Below are 19085 nucleotides of genomic sequence, written 5' to 3' on the forward strand. Positions count from 1 at the left end.
GGGGGGGGGGGGGGGGCAAGTCTACCATCAGTCCTTCTGCTCCCAGGGCTAGAGTAGTCTATAGGTTTCTAAGGAAAGTCTGTCAGAGTTAGCTCCTGGGAGGAGTCTGGAGAAGGGAGGTTGGCAGAGCAGATCCTGTGTGATCCTTTGGAGGAGGGGCTGAGAGCAGGGGAGAAGGAGGAGGAGGAAGAGGAGGAAGAGAACAAGAAGCAGGAGAGGGGGAGGGGGAGGAAGAGGACAAGGAGGAGGAGGGGGAGGGGAAGGCTTGCAGTTAGCTCACCTGTGCCACTGGCTGGAGATGACTTTGTAGTTTTGATTTTATTGATTTTTATTCCTCTAATTTCTGTTATTTTTCTTGTTCTTTTCTTTTGATCTCATTTGCTTTTCTTTGTCTAGTTTCCTTCCAGGTACAAACACTTTTCTCTTGTCTTAAACTTTCTTCTGTTTGATAAAGAAACTTCCGGTCAACTCTGTCTACCAAAGCTACTTGTAACTGCCATTGGAGTTTCTTAGGATGTACATTCAAAGAATTTAAGCATATGTCAGAGATTGCAGTTAGGATACAGCATGAAATAGTGATGAGCATTTATCTAATACTGTCTGATGATGGTCTAATAAAAGAGATTCATAGCCTGTATGAACCTGGATGAGGGGATATTTTGAATAGCTATATTTTTAATAGTGATAGGCCTTATGGGGTAGTAGAACCAACGATGTCTTTTACATTGTCTCAGAGAAGCCCTGGTTCATTAAAAAGAAACCTAATTAGGCTCTGTTTAAATTTCTAAATCTTGCTAAGTCTATTTTTCTTCCACAGAATGTTCATAGACAGCTGACTTTCTGAGTTTTTCTAAGGAACAAAATTGCGGCAGGTAGCTCCACACGTAAGGAATAGAGAGTGAGACACCAGGCTTGTGGTCTCTCTTGGGATGCTTTGCTCAGGTATTTTTGTAGTAGCTTAAAGTAATACAGGTTTCAAACAATAAGTTAAAGGTCTCTAAGAATGAACCAGTGTTGGGAAAGTGCTAGGAATCATAAAAAAAAATTTCATCAAATTTGATGTAGTGGCAGTGATTTTTAAAAAATGGCAATATCCTGTAAGGGAGATTTTGCCCCTGGAACATTGCGTTGTGTTCTATGGACTAAAGAATTGGCCCAAGAAGGGAGACGTGGAGGAAGGAAGGCTTGTCTGGCCCGGTGATGAGTACCACGGGGCATCTGAATCAGGATATTGTGAGAACTGTTTACTGTTGTTTTTAATTTCCTACCGCATTGATTTGAAGATTTGCCTATCAGTGTGGCCTTGGCTGCTATGGAGGGCATCATAAGTGGTAGATGATGCTAGCTTCATTATCTTCCATCAGACTGTCATGTTCACTAGTGCAAGGTCCATCAGAGCAGCAGCGAAAGCAGACAGAGAGGAGACCTAGGTGCTGCAGAAGGTGGCTCTTCCCTGAGCTCCATGGTTAAGGGAGATGGACGCCTTCATAAGGGAGATTTTTGCCCCTGGAATATTATGTTGTGTCCTACGGACTAATGAATTAACAAGAGGGGAGAGATGGAGGAAGGCTTTTCTGGATCAGTGATGAGAACCATGGAGTAGCTGAACTAGGATATTGTGATTAAACCCGTGTATGACTCTGAAGTCTTTTATATCCTTCTTTAGGGAATAGTGGGGGTGAGGGGGGCTGTGTCCTTGCCTTTTGGAGCTGTGGATACATTGGCTTCTTTATTTCTATACTAGCAGTGAGTTGGGTGTGGCAGAGCCCAACAAGCTCCATTCATTCTCAGCTTAGGTTTTACTTTTCTTATCAAATTAGCCTGTGGCCAATTATTACAAAAGAGTATTGTGCGACAAGGATTGTTGCTAGATCTACTCAAGAGTTGGGGCTCTTGACATTTTGTTTAGGGGTCCATTATCATTAAGTTTTTGTCCTGTGTTGGTTACTGGTCTCAGATAGTTGTTCCTAATTCAGTTGAATCCCACTAAGGACCATTCCTAAGCAGATGTTGGTCATTCCACACCTTTAGCTACCCTTGTAATCCCTTAGCCATGTTTGTTTCACAGAGCCCATCACTATCAAACAGCTCACTGTGTACTCCTCATAAGCAGAAGTACAATAGGGGACAGACAACAGGTATCAATTCTGTCAGGTGTGTGCAATCTTGTCAAGCCTGTTTTTCTTAAGGGATAGACAGACACCTATCATGAGACAGGTCTTGACAAGAAGCCAGTCTCTAGCCAGTGGCCCTCAGAGATAAAGAATACAGATCCTTTGTTCTACAAGAAAAGGGCTGCTGATGGAGTCATCATTACTTATGAATCTATGCATAGCCTCAACAACTCAAGACAGTGTTATTGAAGAATAGGCAGCCATGCCTGTGCCCATGGTGTCTGGTGGTGAAAGTGTCTGAGTCAACACCTTTGGCAAAGCCTGGGTAAACTCTGAGGTCATTTACTCAGAGAGAGACTGCAACGATTTTATTAATTTATTTATTTATTTATTTTGTAGAAATTGTCTTCAAGCAGAAGTTGGAAAAATTTAGCCAACTTGCCCCTGGGATTTTTGGCTCAATGGTATGCAATTTGTTATTTCAAGAGAATTAATATATAAATAGGAAGTAGGTATATAAAGTAAGGAAGACACACCTATTTGTGAAATAGGTGCAATAAACCAAAGATAACTCATGGTATTGCCTACTGACAAGCAAGTGTGCTTGTTAATCCAAAGTGACATAGGACAGAGTCTGTAACTTGCTTTCATATTGAGTATGTTAGTAGCTGTAGTTAATAGAGTTGCTTGGGTGTTCATTGGTCATTAAGAAAAGCAAAGTGCATGAGCTAGCAGTTTGTTAAATAGCCACCTGGTTTACAGAAGTTTGTAATCGCTGAAGAACTTACTCTTGGGCATTTCCTACATTGAAAATCAGAATTTTGATATTAAATGTAAACTTTATTATTACATAGTTCTACTTGATCCACTAAATTCTAAATCTTCTTTTCCCTCTTGTGGTGGATGTAGGACCCCTGATTTAATTATTTTATGTGGACCCATTGCCCTGAGTAAGGAGCATAGAAGAGGAAGTGATAAGGTTCTTAGTTCCTGGCCTCTGTCTGGATTCGTGTTTAGGCTTGCTAGTTGATCAATTTCAAAATTAGTAATCCTCACCTACCTAAAACCATTAACTTACAAAATCATGTTTAACCCAAATTGGCCTAGCAGAAATGATTTTAAAGGAGAAATAGTTATTTAACTTGCCCCCAGAACTTCAGTGTTACTTTTTGCATTGTGGTTGAGCTTAGCTCCCGTACAGTAGTTCTTTGGGAAGGCCCCCATGTAAATGCTAGCTCATGAGCCTATGAGTGTTTCTGAGGTGGAAGATGGGACAGGAGAGCTTCATTACGTTTCATGGAGCCATCTTTGACATATTGATGAATTAAATAAAACTGAACCACACAAAAATTAGATGTGGATTGGATCCAAAACAGAGATGCTAATACTCAATAGTGTGCCTTGGAGCATGCACCCTGATGGAAACGATGCCGTCTGAATATCCCAAGATGAGACAGCCCCAACCCAAAGACCTTGTTCTGGGGATTGTGTGTTGTTAATTGTGAACCAATCAGTCAAGGAGTGGCGCAAACACCCAGCATAGGCCAATGATGAGGAGCATGGGGTTTCTGACCGAGGACAGTGATTAAACCCTTATGAAATCTGAGGACTATTGCAAACTGGTGTCTGCATCCAATAGAGTTGAGTCCTCAAAGCCCGATCTTTGTGGATTCATGGCACAACGCACATTCTTGTAATGAAATTAGTCATAAATAAACAATATAGTGATGCATATAAGATAAAAAAGGTACAATTGCAAAGATGGTCATCCTCAAACAAAAACAAAATAAAGCAACAAAACAAAACAAAACAAACAAAACCTTCAAGATAGGGCAGATGGATGGTTCCACTTGGAAAGGCTCTTGTGAGCAAGCCTGGTGATCAAAATTCCACCTCTGAAATCTCATAGAGAAGAGCAGAGTCCTCCACGTTGTCCTCTGACCTACATACAGACCGCACACACACACACACACACACATGTGTGCATGCAGGATATAAATGAATTAAAATAAAACAAAAAAGGAAGAACCTGATGGTATACTTGTACTTTTTTTTAAAAGCATTTAATATAGTATGGGTTGGTTAGCGGAGGTGCATAGCTGTCTTAGAAGTTATATGATTCTTGATGCAGAAGGCAAGTTGAGGCAAGTTGCCCAGTGGCAAGGAAAGGAGATCCATTTCTGTAATTTGTGGGCACCTACACACAGCAACAGTGAGACATCCACACAGTCCACCTACTGATTGATAAAATCTAGGCAATTTTATTGAAACAAATGCAAATAGGTTTGCTACACTTGACAACTGGTAGAGTAAACCAAACAACAGCACTTAGGGGGCTTACCCAGAATGGGGGGTCAAATCTACTGAAGTCTGTGAAGGGACACTTCCTAAATTTGTATCTCAGTCAGCTTTCTTTTTTGTTTCTTTCTTTGTTTTTAAGTTGAGCAGTTGAGCATTGGCCCTGCCCTCTCCTGTACTGCACAGGAAGGCAGAGATTTTCCAGGTCTCCCAGTGGTGCACCTAGGAATTTCCCTTATTAGTGTTCCAGTCTTGGTGTGATGGCTGCAAACTTTCAAATTCTGCTGGAAAAATTATCCTATGAGAAATTAAACTCATCAGTTAGTGTGAGAGTTTGACAGGGGCTGGGCAGATAGGTCAGTCTGGTATTGGCCTTGAATTCTGGTGGCCCATGTAAGTTTAAAAAACAAATGATCAAATGAGCAAGACAGGTGAGTGCGATGTGTATAGCTGTAGTACTGGGCATCTGGAATTGCTAGCTCCAGGCCAGAGAGAAACTCAAACAAGATGGATAGCTTCTGAGAACTGGCACCCAAGGTTGTCCTCACATGGTCACATGTGAACACAAACCCACATGAATGTGTATGTGCACATATAAGCACACATCCAGGAAAGTTAAGCTTGGGCCATAACAAAGATTATACCGTATGGTAAATCTCTCACCTCCAGTCTTGCACAAAGTCCCACCTAAAAGACAACCTTGCTTTTTATGTATGTCGATAACAAACACACCAGATGTTCCTAATAATTAGAGTTATTTTTCTTCTTCTTACTGCTGGGTTCAGTGGTGTTCATTACATTATTTAAAATAAAACACATGCAGGTTCATAAATATAAAGTGCTATTCTCGCTTAAATCCCATAAAGTAATAAATATAAAGGAGTTGCTACCTTCCCAAGTGTTCCAGCTAGAATGCAAACTGAAGCTTATGGCTAATTGATCACCCCTAAGTGCAGTTCCCCCCAACGTTAAATGACACCAGTTCATTGAATGTTTGCCTTTTACTCCCCAGAAGAGTGTGCCTGGCATTGCTTCAAGACTACAGTGTGGGGAACATCTGTAGAGAAGGAGGGCAGACAGAGACATAAGTGGGAATCAAACTTCACAACCTTGTGGGGAAAGGGGCACCATCATGCCCATAGAATGGTAGGTTCGAAATTGGCTGTGAGCTGACCAGTGATGAGAATGTTTTGTGAGTTAATAATCCGGGTGGATCCACTTCCTCCCTACCAAATTCCTCAGGATGAAAAGATGAGTGTATTTCAACCAATTCCAGAGTGTTTTTTTTAACATGATTTGGGTCATAATGGATCTGGATACTCCTCCATTGTATTCCCTTCATGGTCCCCTCACTGAGAGGAAAATATAATGAAACAATGAATCTTCTCATCAGATGGTAGTAGTTCATTGTGCCATCTTTATATAGATATTTTTGTTTGTTTGTTTGTTTTGAGACAGGGTTTCTCTGTGTAGCCCTGTCTGCTCTGGAACTCACTCTGTATATCAGGCTGGCCTTGAACTCAGAAATCTGCCTGCTTCTGCATCCTAAGTGCTGGGATTAAAGGCCTGTGCCACCACAGCCCAGCTCTTTCCTTTCCTTTCCTTTCCTTTCCTTTCCTTTCCTTTCCTTTCCTTTCCTTTCCTTTCCTTTCCTTTCCTTTTCTTTTCTCTTTTCTTTTTTTCTTCCTTCCTTCCTTTCTTTTTTCTTAATATAGATATTAAGTGAGAGAAGCTATGTGAATGACTGCAATTGATAGGATACACAGAGCTAAAATCATTCACAGCAGAAAGGGTCGTCTTTAGCTCTGTGGGATATGCACTCTCAAGATGTATTTGTATTTCCAAGTATTGTTCCTCCTCTAATTCATGGATATTGATTATATTATTAGTGAATCCATGAATAAGTCAAAACTAGTATGACTAAGTAGAAGCACAGAATTGCAGGTCTATGACTAGTGTGCATGGGATATCTGAACTCAGTGTCCCAATTAAATATGGTATGTGGCTGTGAGGTCCATCCACTGTGTCTATGGGAACTGGGCTTTTCCTTGTTCGTGTGTGCAGTTACTTGTCTGTCAATCAGTACACTAGTAGAAGGCAGAAAGTCTCTGCCTCATCCTGTTTCGAGTTCTGAAAGGGGCTAATGAAGCAAAGGCTGTTATTCACTTTCATGAGAGGCCCTAGCCACGCCCTCTAGGCTGTTGTTTGGAGTTAGTGCTGAGTTGCTCGTAGCATGGCTTACTTTAAAATGGTCCAATAAACTTAGGTAACAAAGTTATGTATTTCATATAGCATCAAACCAGCAAAACTAATATAAATGGGATCATTCATTAATAATAATATGAGACATTTTACTAAACACACTAATATAAAAGTATTTTGATGAAGAGCACAATTTGCAAAGCCTCAGACATATGTCTAGCCCTTGGAACATGGGTGCTGTCCTAGCACCCATGAAGACTGAAGACTGAAATAAATGTTTATCACAGACTCGCACTTCTTTTCTTCTGGAAATAATAATGCACCCCAGTAGTATGGTCGAGAAACTCTTTTTGTTTTTTTTTAAAAAAAACTAATTTTTGGATCACTTCATGAGTATACAAATATGAACATAAATTAATTCTCATTATCCTAAGTGTTCATATGGATGTTGCTATTATTATAAGTGGCTGAAAGAATAGCTTCATGTTTGAATCCACCACCAGGAATTAGAATGATGGTGGGTATTTGTAATCCTAATACTTATGAGACTGAAGCAGGAGGATTACTATGAGTTACTGACTAGCCTTAACCCTACCTCAAAGTTAATTTAAATTTTTTTTAATTTAACAATTTAAAAAGTGAACAAGCACATAATCAATCATAAGTCAATCAATCAATCAGTCAATCGACAATAATCGTACACACCCACTTCAGGTCCACTGAAACAACAATGGGGAACTTCCTCTGTAGGCGTTACACAGACCTCATTAGAGGTATCTCCCGATGAACAGTTAAGTTCAAATTAGTTTAACAAAAAAATATATAAGTTTCTCAGCTGGACTATCTGTTTTCCAAACCACATGCCATGCCCGTGAGTAGCAGTCAGTGGTGGGATTAGCAGGTGCCTGCGTCACAGATGCTGTGCTTAAAGCCTATGGAACTCTGAGGCCTGTGTTTTAAAAGTGTCCTCCTGTGTCCAAATTAGAAATGGTCCTAGAGCTTGGCTATGTGGACCAGGGGAGTTCACAGTTCATGCAGATATAGACTGCCATTTTTTTTAATGACAAATTGTTAAGGTATGAGATACATAACCAGGTCAATATTAAAAGAGTTAGGTGCAGGCCATCATGAAGCATCACATAGACAGTCATTGCCAATTCTTATAACATTGAATCCCACTGAGAGAAGGAGAGAGAGGGAGAGGGAGAGAGAGAGAAAGTGTGTGTGTGTGTGTGTGTGTGTGTGTGTGTGTGTGTGTGTGTGGTGTGTGTAGTTAGCAGTAGCCACAAGTTCAGTGCTTATCTGAGCTCCATAGTGATACTTGGTCTCTGCCAAGTGATAGTGTTCATTGGGCCTCCTCTCACTAAAAGCAAAAAAACCATCCAGAATATTTTGTCTTTAAATTCAGGTTTCATTTTATTTTCTATTTTTATGATTTATTTCTTTTTTTGATAACTGTCTGCTAATTATACACTTTACAGGAGTATACTATAAATTCATTCATTTTCTTTCAAAAGTAGTCAATTGGAAAAGGGATTCTTCTGCCTCTGAGGTGAGAACCGTGAGACAGGAAGGCACAATCTTGATCATTCCTGTTTCTAAGTGATGAATTGAACTTGATTCATTTTATCATTTCAAAGGAATAGTTAGACAAATAAAAAAGGTGGCCTATTCTTGGGTCAATGAAAAAAATGGGAATTTTCTTCATGAATATTTTAGAATCAAACTAATGCTGTTTAAAGTGATCTAAATCTATATAGCTCATTGTTTTAAAACTTGGTATTTGACACCACAGAATGAAGGCTATAGCAGACTCAATTACTCTCTGAGATGAGGAGTTAGCTATTACCATTGTAGATAAGAGGCTTTCTGACTCCATAATCATCAAAGAATCCTGTCAGTGAGGGCTGATTTCTTTGTAGTGTTCATTGAATTAGGAAAGTTTACAAACCAATGATATGGATGTAATAGGAAGCAATTGCCATGAATCTAATTGGCATATTTTACTTACAGACCATTTTATTGTGTGTGCTGCAGTTTACTTCAAAGTTACCTACTCAATCATGTGGGCCTGCATATCCAGTACAGCTGCCACCATACTCACATAGCTGCTTATATATAGAGTCACTACTGGGAGCTGAAGTGTAAAATCCAGTCTCTCTGTTGCTTTGGCCCACATGCAAGTACTCAGTAGCTACCTGAGCCTTTGGGGCACTGTATCGGATATGCAGTTAGTATCAGGTTTCTATTATTCTACAAAGGGATATTGGACACTCACAGAGAAGAGTGCACACAGGAAGAGGAAAGAGAGACAGATGTGTTGGCTTTGAGGCGGACCTGCGAATTGATCCATCCATGGTTTACTGAAGGCCCCTGGAAAAAGAAGCCAGGAGAGAGCTAAGCAAGGAGAAAAGAAAGAACCCTTAAGGAGACCCTGGCTACAAACACTCTATTGTTCTTGGCTAGTTCTTTTCAATTCATGAATATTTATTCTTTTGCCCCCGCCGTGAAGCTATGACTGGGTCAATAAGCAAAACTGTGTCTGAAAGAAAAAGACAGAGGTCAAAGGTTGCTCATGTGAATCAATGGTCAGTACCCTGGGGTGTCTGAATGGAGGACTTTGACTAAGCCCTGTCATGTCACTCAGAGATTCATCATGAAAAATCCCATTTATTATCTCTTTGGAATATGAGCTTAATCTGCCAATTAAAAAATAACACAGGTTGTATTCTTGGGCTTCTGTGCACTAAAGCAGTGTATGAATCAACCATGGACCCTATACATGAACACTAACAAAATGGCTCATTTTCTTTCAGATATGGGAGTAATGCAATAGGAATCTTTACTAATGTACTTATGGAGCTTGACATGGTAGCAATGTATTGATCAAGGCTTATGCCGTGGGGCGAGGAACATTTGGATAAATGTGTGTTGTGTTGACATATTATGTGTTCTTTAAAGGGAAGCACAAAATATTTATTTAAGATGATTATTAACTAAATAAAATCTTTGTAGAAGGGGGCATACACATGAATCTAAGCTGACAGCAGGCCCTGGATGAAAAAGTATGGTTGCTGGTCCACCCTCCACTGTATTTCAATTCTGACCCTCACTTTAATTTAAATAATTAGAAACATGTGTTAATCTTTCCATGGCTGAACATTAATCTATTATCCTATTTCTGTGGAATAGCAGTTGTAATGGCATTGTCATATAGAAAAAGGACATTACTATCTCAATTAATGAAGTCAACTTGCAGGACCTTTTATTATGAGAGAAGTGGATAGTTATAGTACCACTTAAATTAGAAAAGCTAATAAATGGAGCCCCTCACATTTTTTCCTTCATGTATTTATTAAAAGTTTTTGTTTTCTTCCTTGAAGTTGCAGGGCCAGTGAATCCCATGTACAGCCAGACAGCATCACAGGCTGAGAATGGGCTTCGAGCTACTTCCTTTTGCCTAGGTTCAGTCCGAATATTTCACTCTTCCCAGGCAAGCAGCTGGAGAGAGCCATGAACCAATCTTGGTGTTCATGCTTTTGTCTAGTCTGCAGTTACAGGAAAGTTCTTCCTTACTGGAATCCCAGTGAGTGGATGCCTTTGCCAGTGAGCTTATTCCTTAGTCCCATTGATTTTTGTTGACCTATAGTAATCAGAGTTATTTTGGCTATAAAAATTTGAGATTAGACGAACCTCCAACATGACCATCTATAGAACGAAATATTACTTTTCCTCTTTGTATTGGTTTGTCCCCAGGATGCTTATATAAGTGCCCTTTGTTTCAGATTATAGAGGGATGGATTTGTATGATTCTAATTCCTCAATGCTCGAATCTTTGTTCATAACTTCTGGATTCCCAGTTCACTATGGGTCTCTGTTCTGATATCAGAAGGGAAAAAAGAAGGCATTCTTAATTTCTTAAACTTTATTAGAAAAATGTTTCAAGCTGGGCGGTGGTGGCGCACACATTTAATCCCAGCACTTGGGAGTTAGAGGCAGGCGGATTTCTGAGTTCGAGGCCAGTTTGGTCTACAGAGTGAGTTTCAGGACAGCCAGGGCTACACAGAGAAACCTTGTCTCGAAAAAAACCAAAAAGAAAAAAGAAAAATGTTTCAAATCCTCATCACACGCTCAAATAATTCAGACTCAAACATAAATTTTATTAAATGACAGTATATGGCTATTACCACAGATTTATAAACATCAAAAGTTTTACAAAGCTTACACAAGATAAGTCATCCAATTTTCATTCAATGTGCTCATCCCTCAGAACCACTGGTGGCAGTTTTTGTTAAACGTCGGGTCTTCCTTGCAAGTTCTACAGTTACACTCAGTATTTACATGACATTCCAAGACATGTGAGTAATATTCAAAATTATTCTGTTTGCTGATTGAGTGCATCCCAGCAAGGGATTGCATTATTCTGAAGAACAATATAGACTTGTTCTTAGGCTGTTCCTATTCATAGACATTTTTATTATGACTGAATTGGTGTGTTAAGCAACGCAATGCATATATTACTAGAGAAGAAAAAGGCAAAGATGGACCAATGATGACCTTGTCTATATTATAAGTCATGGACGATGACAACATACTGGATTCTGAGGTTCATACCATAAGATTTCTCAAGTGCCCCTCTGGGAAAAAAAGGGTGAAAGTTAGACATGGGCAGTGCATATTGTACAATAGAGTCAGGCACTCCCATACATTTTCTTATATCATGATGAATGAATCATGATATAAGCATCAATGAACGTGCATCAACTAATTATGAAAATAAAAATTTGACCACAAATGCTACTAATCCATTTGGAAAAACCTGAAAGTCTGTTAAGAAATCATCAGCATGAAGAAGTATATAACCTTTATCGAAGTTGACAACCTCAGGATTATTAATGGCTTACACTCTAGTGACGGTCAAGATCTTCATTTGAAATGTTATTTGATTTCTTAAGAAACTTTCATAACAATTTGAATCTTAAGTAACAAATAATGAAAGTGGAAACGTAGAAAGAATTGGAAAATACCAATCTTTTTATTATCTTTGCTGTTTTGTTCTCCCTGGATGGATGCTGCTGAACACATTGTTTCCTGCCTAGAAGGTCCATGCTGCTGTATCCACCATGTTTAACAAGCATGCAGACTGATGTAAGTGGAGTCAATGTTCTTGTCTTGGTTTGGGTGGCCATGGTAAGATACTCCTGTCTTGGCAAAGGCAGGCATAGGCTCCAGTAAGGTCCACTCAGTATGATCATATATATACTATGTTGGGCATTTCCAAAATTAAGAGAAAAGACAGAGCCAGAGTGACACAAGATCTGTTGAATAATTTCAGTATACCAGGATCTTGTGCAAGGATTTGTGATGAAGAGTTATGTAAATATTATAACTGACACATATAGTTGTTAATAAAAGGAGAAAGTTAGAGAGAAAGAAAAGGACAGGGTTGGATCTATGATGACCACTGATGATGTATGATCCGGGGATCATGACTACAGGTCTGGGAGTCTGAGGTCCACACCCAAACACGTGTACTGTGGAGCTTAGTGTCTTACAGTCCTTAGGTTCTCATGTTTTTATTCTTCTTATAGTCAATGAAAGAGGACAAAACATTCTCCAATTATGAAAGTAATACCAAGTAGTTATACTAATAGTATAGATATCAAAGTTCAGAAATCTACTTGTAATAAATGTCCAGAGGGGCGATTTGTTAGCTGAAGATTCTGTGTGCTGTTTAAAACTGTGGCCAAAATTCTTGTTAGGTTAAGAATCAGGTCTCCTGCTTATTTTCTAGAGAAGAATATAATGCAGCTTCACATAATTAGCTTGGTAAAATAAAAAGTAATAACACAAGGGTCATTGGATAAAACCTAATTATGTTTGTGATCTGTTCTTCTTTTCATCTCCGTGTGTCTTCCCAAGCCATGTCACCCTTCTGTCTGCATCATGAGGCCCATGGCTACGCTACTCTCTGGGAGCATGGTCGGCCATGTAAGTATAGCTCATGTTCTTGTGTTCTTCCTGCCTTTTCATTACTGTTGAATGAACTACAAATTACTCAAGAATGACACATACAGTTAATGACAGATACCGCACAGGACATGTCATATTAATATCTTCAAAATTAAAATTGATCTTTAGACGTACTGAATCTGCAAGGAATCTTATAGATAGATCTAAAGCATACATGAGAATGTTATTTGATAGCTCCTATCTATCTATCTATCTATCTATCTATCTATCTATCTATCTATCTATCTACTTATCTATGTATCTCTACCTATTTAATATAAACCGACCTTAACATTGTCCTATTGCTGTGGAATAGCAGCTGTCTTGGCACTATCATGAATTTCAAAATCACATTATCTCAGTTTTAAAAGCCAGTGTTCAGGCTAGTGAAGACCTCCCTCCTGAAAAAGGATTATTCCTGCAGTCCAACCTGACTGTAGAAAAGGCCAAGAGTCTGATCTCCCTGTCTTTCGGCAGTGGCAATTGTATTTATTTACTTAGACACATTATAGCATTATAACATTATTTTTGCTGTTTCCTTGACGTTTCAGGGACAAACAGTCCCCTGTGCATTCTTTGCTTGCACCCTTCCTTCTCTGCCTCACACCTTTCCTCCTCTTCTCTCCCTCTGGCTGTCTTCACCTTTCTCTTGTATTTTCTCTGTTTTCTTTCTTTCTCTCCATGATTTCTGCGCTCTCTCTCTCCCTTTCTCTCTCTTAATGATATTACACATCGGAATTATGGAAGTCCATTATAAATTAATCAGTATATTGATGTATATAACTTTTATCCCAGCCCAGATACAGGTAGAAGTAATAGCTTCAGCACTAGTGAGGGGAAATGCCTTAATTTTAATTTTTTTTTATTTTTTCTATAAGACATTAATTTTACATAAAACATGAAAGCAGAAATATATAAGTAATTATATAAAATATCAATATTTATATTATCTTTATTTCATTGTACTCCTAGGATGAATATTGACTCACCCATTGTTTTCATGGCTCGGAGGTCCATTGCTACCCTATCCCCATTTGTAGAAAGCATAGAAACTGATGTAAGTGAAGTCAAATTTCTTGTCTTCCAATTTCTTGGCCTTAATGAGATGCTCATGTCTTGGCAAAGGCAGGCATAGCCTCCAGTCAGGTCAAATATGAGTGGGTGGTCAACACAGTATGACCATGAACATTGTGTTGAGGATTTCCAAAATTAAGAGATAAAACAGAGAGGCAGGGTGGCTTAATAATTTCAATAACCAGGATCTTGTGCTAGGATTTGTGATGAATAGTTATGTAAATATTCTGTGTGTATACACATAATTAGGTAATGAGAAAGGAAAAGGACAGTGTTGGATCTATGATGACCACTGATGATGTATGATCCAGGGATCATGACTACAGGTCTGGGAGTCTGAGGTCCACACCCAAACATGTGTATTGTGAAGGTGTATCAGATATATTGGGTGTTGCTTAGTATGTTGCAATCCTTAGGTTGTCATGTTTTTGTTCTACTCATAGTTAGATTATACTAAATGAAAGAAGGCAAAGCAGTCTCCAATTATAAAAAAAATACCAAATAGTAATACTAACAATATAAATATCAACATTCAGAAATCCACTACTAATAAATGTCCAGAGGTGTAATTCCTTAGCTGAGGATTCTGTGTACTGTTTAAAATTGTGGCCTAAATTCTTGTTAAGTTAAGAATTAGGTCTCCTGCTTATTTTCTAGAGAAGAATGTATCACAGCTTCATATAACTAGATGGATAAAATAAAAGGAACTAATCCAAGGCTCATAATTGCATAGAACCTAATTATCTTTATAATCTGTTCTCCTTTTCATCTCTGTGTATCATTTCAAGCTGCACTGCCCATCTATGTGGATCATGGAGTCCATGGATAGTCTAGGGTCTTGGGCACATAGTGTAAGTATATAGTTCACGTTCTTGTGTTCTTACTGCTTCTGCTTATTGATAAATGAATTAAGCATTACTCAAGAATTACACCCACGATTAATGACAGATATAACATATCCTGTGCATGCTTCATTAATATCTTTAAGGTGAAAATTGATCTGAAGATACACTGAATCACCCATGTTCCCTTAGACCACTCTAAAACATGCTTAGTAATATAAACAGTTAGCTTTCATATGTATGATATAGTCTGTTATTGATATTGTAAAATATCTATGAATGGACAGCAGTAATGACACTATCATAAGTATAGAAAAAACACATCATTTATGTTAATGAAGCCAGAGTGCAGTCCATTGTGAGACAAGAAGATAGGTAATACAATCCAACACAACTTCAGAAAAGGCACGTTGTTTGCAATGGTGACTGGCTCTATTTACTTAGACACATTTTAATAATATAAAGTTTTTGTGGTGTTTCCTTCAAGTTGCAGGGACAAAGGATCCCATATGCAACGAGACAGCTCCATATATATTTCTGTTTTGACCTGTACCTGCTGAGGCCTATGTGTGTTGTGGCATTTGCTCTTGGGGAATAAGAGATAGGTGGGTCTTTGGGACTTGGTAGTCTGTCATCTGAGGTTAAGTGACAAGCTGCAGACCAATGAAAGATCCCATCTTTTTTTTTTTTGTTTGTTTGGTTTTTTTTGTTTCTTTTTTTTGTTTTTGGTTTTTTTGAGATAGGGTTTCTCTGTGTAGCCCTGGCTGTCCTGGAACTCACTCTGTAGACCAGGCTGGCCTCAAACTCAGAAATCCGCCTGCCTCTGCCTCCCAAGTGCTAGGATTAAAGGCTTGCCCCACCACCATCCAGGGAAAAATCCCATCTTAAAAACACAAGGTTGATGGATTCCTGAGTAACGTATGAAATGAACATCTGTCCTCCACATGCATACACATGCAGATGAACTTGAATATACACTTAGATACACACAAACACAGACACACTCGCACTTGGGGAGATTTGCAAAGATTTTATTTTGTAAAGGAATACAACATTAATGACCCAAATAATTTTTAAGTGACTGTTGATTTATCTTCCACTGTCCAATCTACAAGCTTATCCTAATGTCTCAGTGAATTTAGTAAGACTTAGATGAGTATAGAAAGTGGATTCATTGTTATAACCTGTGTTTTCCCCTCAGAATGGTGCATGCCTTTTTTTTTTAATATTTTATTTAATATTATAAATGAGTACACTTTAGCTCTCTTCAGACACACCAGAAGAGGGCGTCAGATCTCATTACAGGTGGTTGTGAGCCACCATGTGGTTGCTGGGATTTGAACTCTCGACCTTCAGAAGATCAGTCGGTGCTCTTACCTGCTGAGCCATCTCACAAGCCCTCCCCTCAGAATGGACTCACAATGTCTGATGTAATCAATATTCTTTGATACAGGTTCTAAGACTTTCTGTTGTAGATATGGGACACCCAGACTGAGGTTCGTGGATTTTTGAAATTTCAAATAGCAAGATATTTGACTCAATTTTGAGTGAATGAACTTGATTTGTTGTGATGTATTGGTCCATTAGTCAGTGCAAAATTATATAAATAAATGAAAAAGTGGTTGGCCAACTATCAATGTATGTAGATCAGCAAGGAACCCTAGTTGTTTACATAACTTATGCTTTCCGTCCTTAAATACTACATGGATTGATCATGTTTTATCATTCCCCCTGAGGTCATTAAACTGCACTTTAGATATAGGGAATATAAGCAAATATCAATATTGATTCGGGTATTTCAGTGTTGACATTGTTGATTTTTTTCAGGCTTTATAATAAACTTGGGGAAAAAGCACCACACCCTGAAATTAAGCAGATCTAAAGACTTCACTTTGATAAAAGAAAATGGATAGCTATTCTCACAGGTTCATATGTATCTACATTAATAGGTATGCACAGCTTATTCCGGGTCATGAGGCAGTTTTCCTCTGTATTTATCCCCACAGAACCAATGGCTCCAGTGTGCTTGAAATATGGCTCCGTGCACATACACTGACTATCTACCCTCTGTGCTCACAAGTCCTGTGTGAGTACTATTCCAAATTATTCCTTTTTGTTTTCCTCAATGGTCTGCTCTATGTTTTTATAGAGTATACAATTTATTGAGACAAGAATGACAGTCATTCTGTCAGACAAAATGCAATCATCCTTTCTCATTTTAATTGGTGATGAATAGATCATTAAACGTGTGTATTATTGGATAACAAGAGGTGTAACACGGGCCAATGATGACGAGGTTTCGGGATTATAAGTCATAGACGATGACTACGTCACTTGTGGTCTGAGGTCCACAGCATAAGATGCCTCATGTGACCCTCTCATGCAGGGGTTGCAAATCAGGCATGTGCAGCACACATTAGACATTAGCCATACACTCTTATCATTTCATAGTGGATCATTGAATCAAGATATAATTCTATATGCATATCAAGTATTTAAGGAATTGATCAATCCTGAACATAAATATTTGATCATCAATGATATTTACACATATAGAAAATCTATTTGGAATGACTTGCACAAAGGTTAATATAACCTTTATCCACAGTGATTTATATAGTAAAAGTCATGTTTTAAGTCCTTTTGATGGTCAAGGCCTTAATTTTAAATATTATTAAATTTTTCTTATTTCTCTTTTTACGTGATTTCTTAAAAAAAACTATCACAACAATTTGACTCAAATAATGAAAGGAGAAATATAGATGTAAGTGGATAAATATAAATCTTTTTGTTATCTTTGTACTCCCTGGATGGGTGCTGACACATGATTTCCTGCCTGGGCAGTCCATGCTTGCCCTACCACCATGTGGACAGAGCTCAGCAACTGATGTAAGTGAAGCCACAGATCTGCTCTTTGGTTAAGTGGCTTTAATAAGTGTCTTGGTAAAGTCATTCCTAGGCTCCTGTCAATCCTATTGAGGTCAATTTAGTATGCCCATGAACAGCATGTGACAGATTTTATTAATATCTGTAAAATTAGGATAGATATGAAGGTGCACAGAATGTGCAAAGATCCTTTAGATAGCTCTAAAGCATATTTAAGACTATCAGTTAAAAGCTTTTATAAATTATGTTCACCTAATTAGCACAAAATTATAAGGATCTCAATAAATAAATGTAAAGATGAATGAAAACTTGTTGGGCTTGAATATTGTGGAATAAATGCTAAGCCATATGACATATTAATCAAGGACCATGATTACTGTTTCTGTTCTTACATTTAAACCCTGTGGTTTTAGGATTCTACTTACAGATGCCAGATCAATATTTCTTGTTAATTTTATAATATTTCATAGCTATGCCCACTGACAGAGTCATTGACAAAATAACCCCAAAGTAAATTTAGTGTTGTTATTTGTTGACAGGAAAATAAATATATAACATTCTACAAAGATGTACAAATACCTCACTTAGAGTATCTATTGATGTGATTGCTACCATGTTAAACTGTGAGTTGGGAAAAGCAACTTTGTTCAAACCTTACAGCCTGTCCATCATCAAATGAAGTCAGAGAGGAATACAAGGGATATACTTAGAGGATGTTACTAAAGCACAGACCATAATCTTGTTCCTCATAATTATCTTTGCTTCATTTTCATATCTCACAAGAGTATTAACCACACACCAGATCCTAACGAGTACTTATATAATAAGTGCATTCCAAAATATATCAAAATATTCCAAATATATACCTAAAATGGGTAACTTCAAAATGGTTGATTGCATGCTTTTCTGGATTCGACATCCACGTGTCCAGAACATAAAAAATAATTTTTAACTCATTAATGGAAGCACCCTAAAATATACTTGTGTATGTAGACACAGAATGACTGTGGATTCCCTACGAGTAATCCAAAACCATTTGCAATATTCTTGCTCTCATCGGAGCTATGGCCATTTGATCTGTAATGACCAGCAAGTCATAGAGCATTAAAGGCTTCATGAGTGTTACGATGGAGAATGAGCTAGAGAGGCAGACAGAATGCATAGATAAGAAAACAGAATCTTAATCGTTTTATAATTTTTCTGCTCTTTACTCTCAGAATGTGTACCTCCAAACTGATTCCCACCTTCTCCGCTAGTCATGTGGTTTGAGATTCCATGTTTGTGTCTGCAGGATTGAGACAGTGTGAGTATAGTCTGTGTTCTTTGGTTGGATTTATTCATTTATTTATTGCTTTTAATGATTGGTTCCGTGTCCATTGATTCCCTCTGAAGAGCAGCTATAGCCAATTGCATATGTCATGCATATGAAACACAATGATTAATACAGTTTGACCAAATTAAGAGTGTGCTTTGAGAGCGATAATCATCGCTGCAGAAGCTCCTTTAGAGGTTGCAAGTACACGCAAGGGTCTTGCAATTAGGTCTTTTGAAAATCTTTTTTCTAAATGGAAATTTTCTCAGTAGTACTATTGACCAGCTGCTCAATCAATGGACCAAAATTAGTAGACAAGGGGGTTACTGATGTTGGATCTATGAT

The 19085-nt window shown here is 38.2% G+C and overlaps 1 long non-coding RNA gene and 4 other non-coding genes across 19 annotated transcripts in view; all 5 read left to right on the plus strand.

Moving 5' to 3' along the window:
• Window positions 1-19085, plus strand: part of LOC116079626 — a 68679-nt gene that overhangs the window by 37892 nt on the left and 11702 nt on the right. For 8 of the 15 annotated variants that reach the window (XR_004114079.1, XR_004114076.1, XR_004114084.1 and 5 more), the window contains 7 exons: window positions 10885-10972; window positions 11714-11762; window positions 12537-12605; window positions 13599-13683; window positions 14489-14551; window positions 16549-16628; window positions 18646-18731. This is a non-coding gene — a long non-coding RNA (uncharacterized LOC116079626). Of the gene's footprint in view, window positions 1-5424; window positions 5559-10884; window positions 10973-11713; window positions 11763-12536; window positions 12606-13598; window positions 13684-14488; window positions 14552-16474; window positions 16492-16548; window positions 16629-17386; window positions 17432-18645; window positions 18732-19085 lie in introns of those variants that run through there. The other 7 variants (XR_004114081.1, XR_004114072.1, XR_004114078.1 and 4 more) reach the window with 6 other exon arrangements.
• Window positions 11157-11226, plus strand: LOC116081289. The gene has a single exon (XR_004114797.1). It is a non-coding gene; the product is annotated as a small nucleolar RNA SNORD113/SNORD114 family (small nucleolar RNA).
• LOC116081277 lies at window positions 12062-12133 on the plus strand. Its single transcript, XR_004114788.1, has one exon. It is a non-coding gene; the product is annotated as a small nucleolar RNA SNORD113/SNORD114 family (small nucleolar RNA).
• LOC116081275 lies at window positions 13976-14047 on the plus strand. Its single transcript, XR_004114787.1, has one exon. It is a non-coding gene; the product is annotated as a small nucleolar RNA SNORD113/SNORD114 family (small nucleolar RNA).
• LOC116081291 lies at window positions 16821-16894 on the plus strand. The gene has a single exon (XR_004114799.1). It is a non-coding gene; the product is annotated as a small nucleolar RNA SNORD113/SNORD114 family (small nucleolar RNA).

The sequence above is a fragment of the Mastomys coucha genome, unplaced genomic scaffold (genome assembly GCF_008632895.1).
Source record: "Mastomys coucha isolate ucsf_1 unplaced genomic scaffold, UCSF_Mcou_1 pScaffold6, whole genome shotgun sequence".
Classification (NCBI taxonomy): Eukaryota; Metazoa; Chordata; class Mammalia; order Rodentia; family Muridae; genus Mastomys; species Mastomys coucha.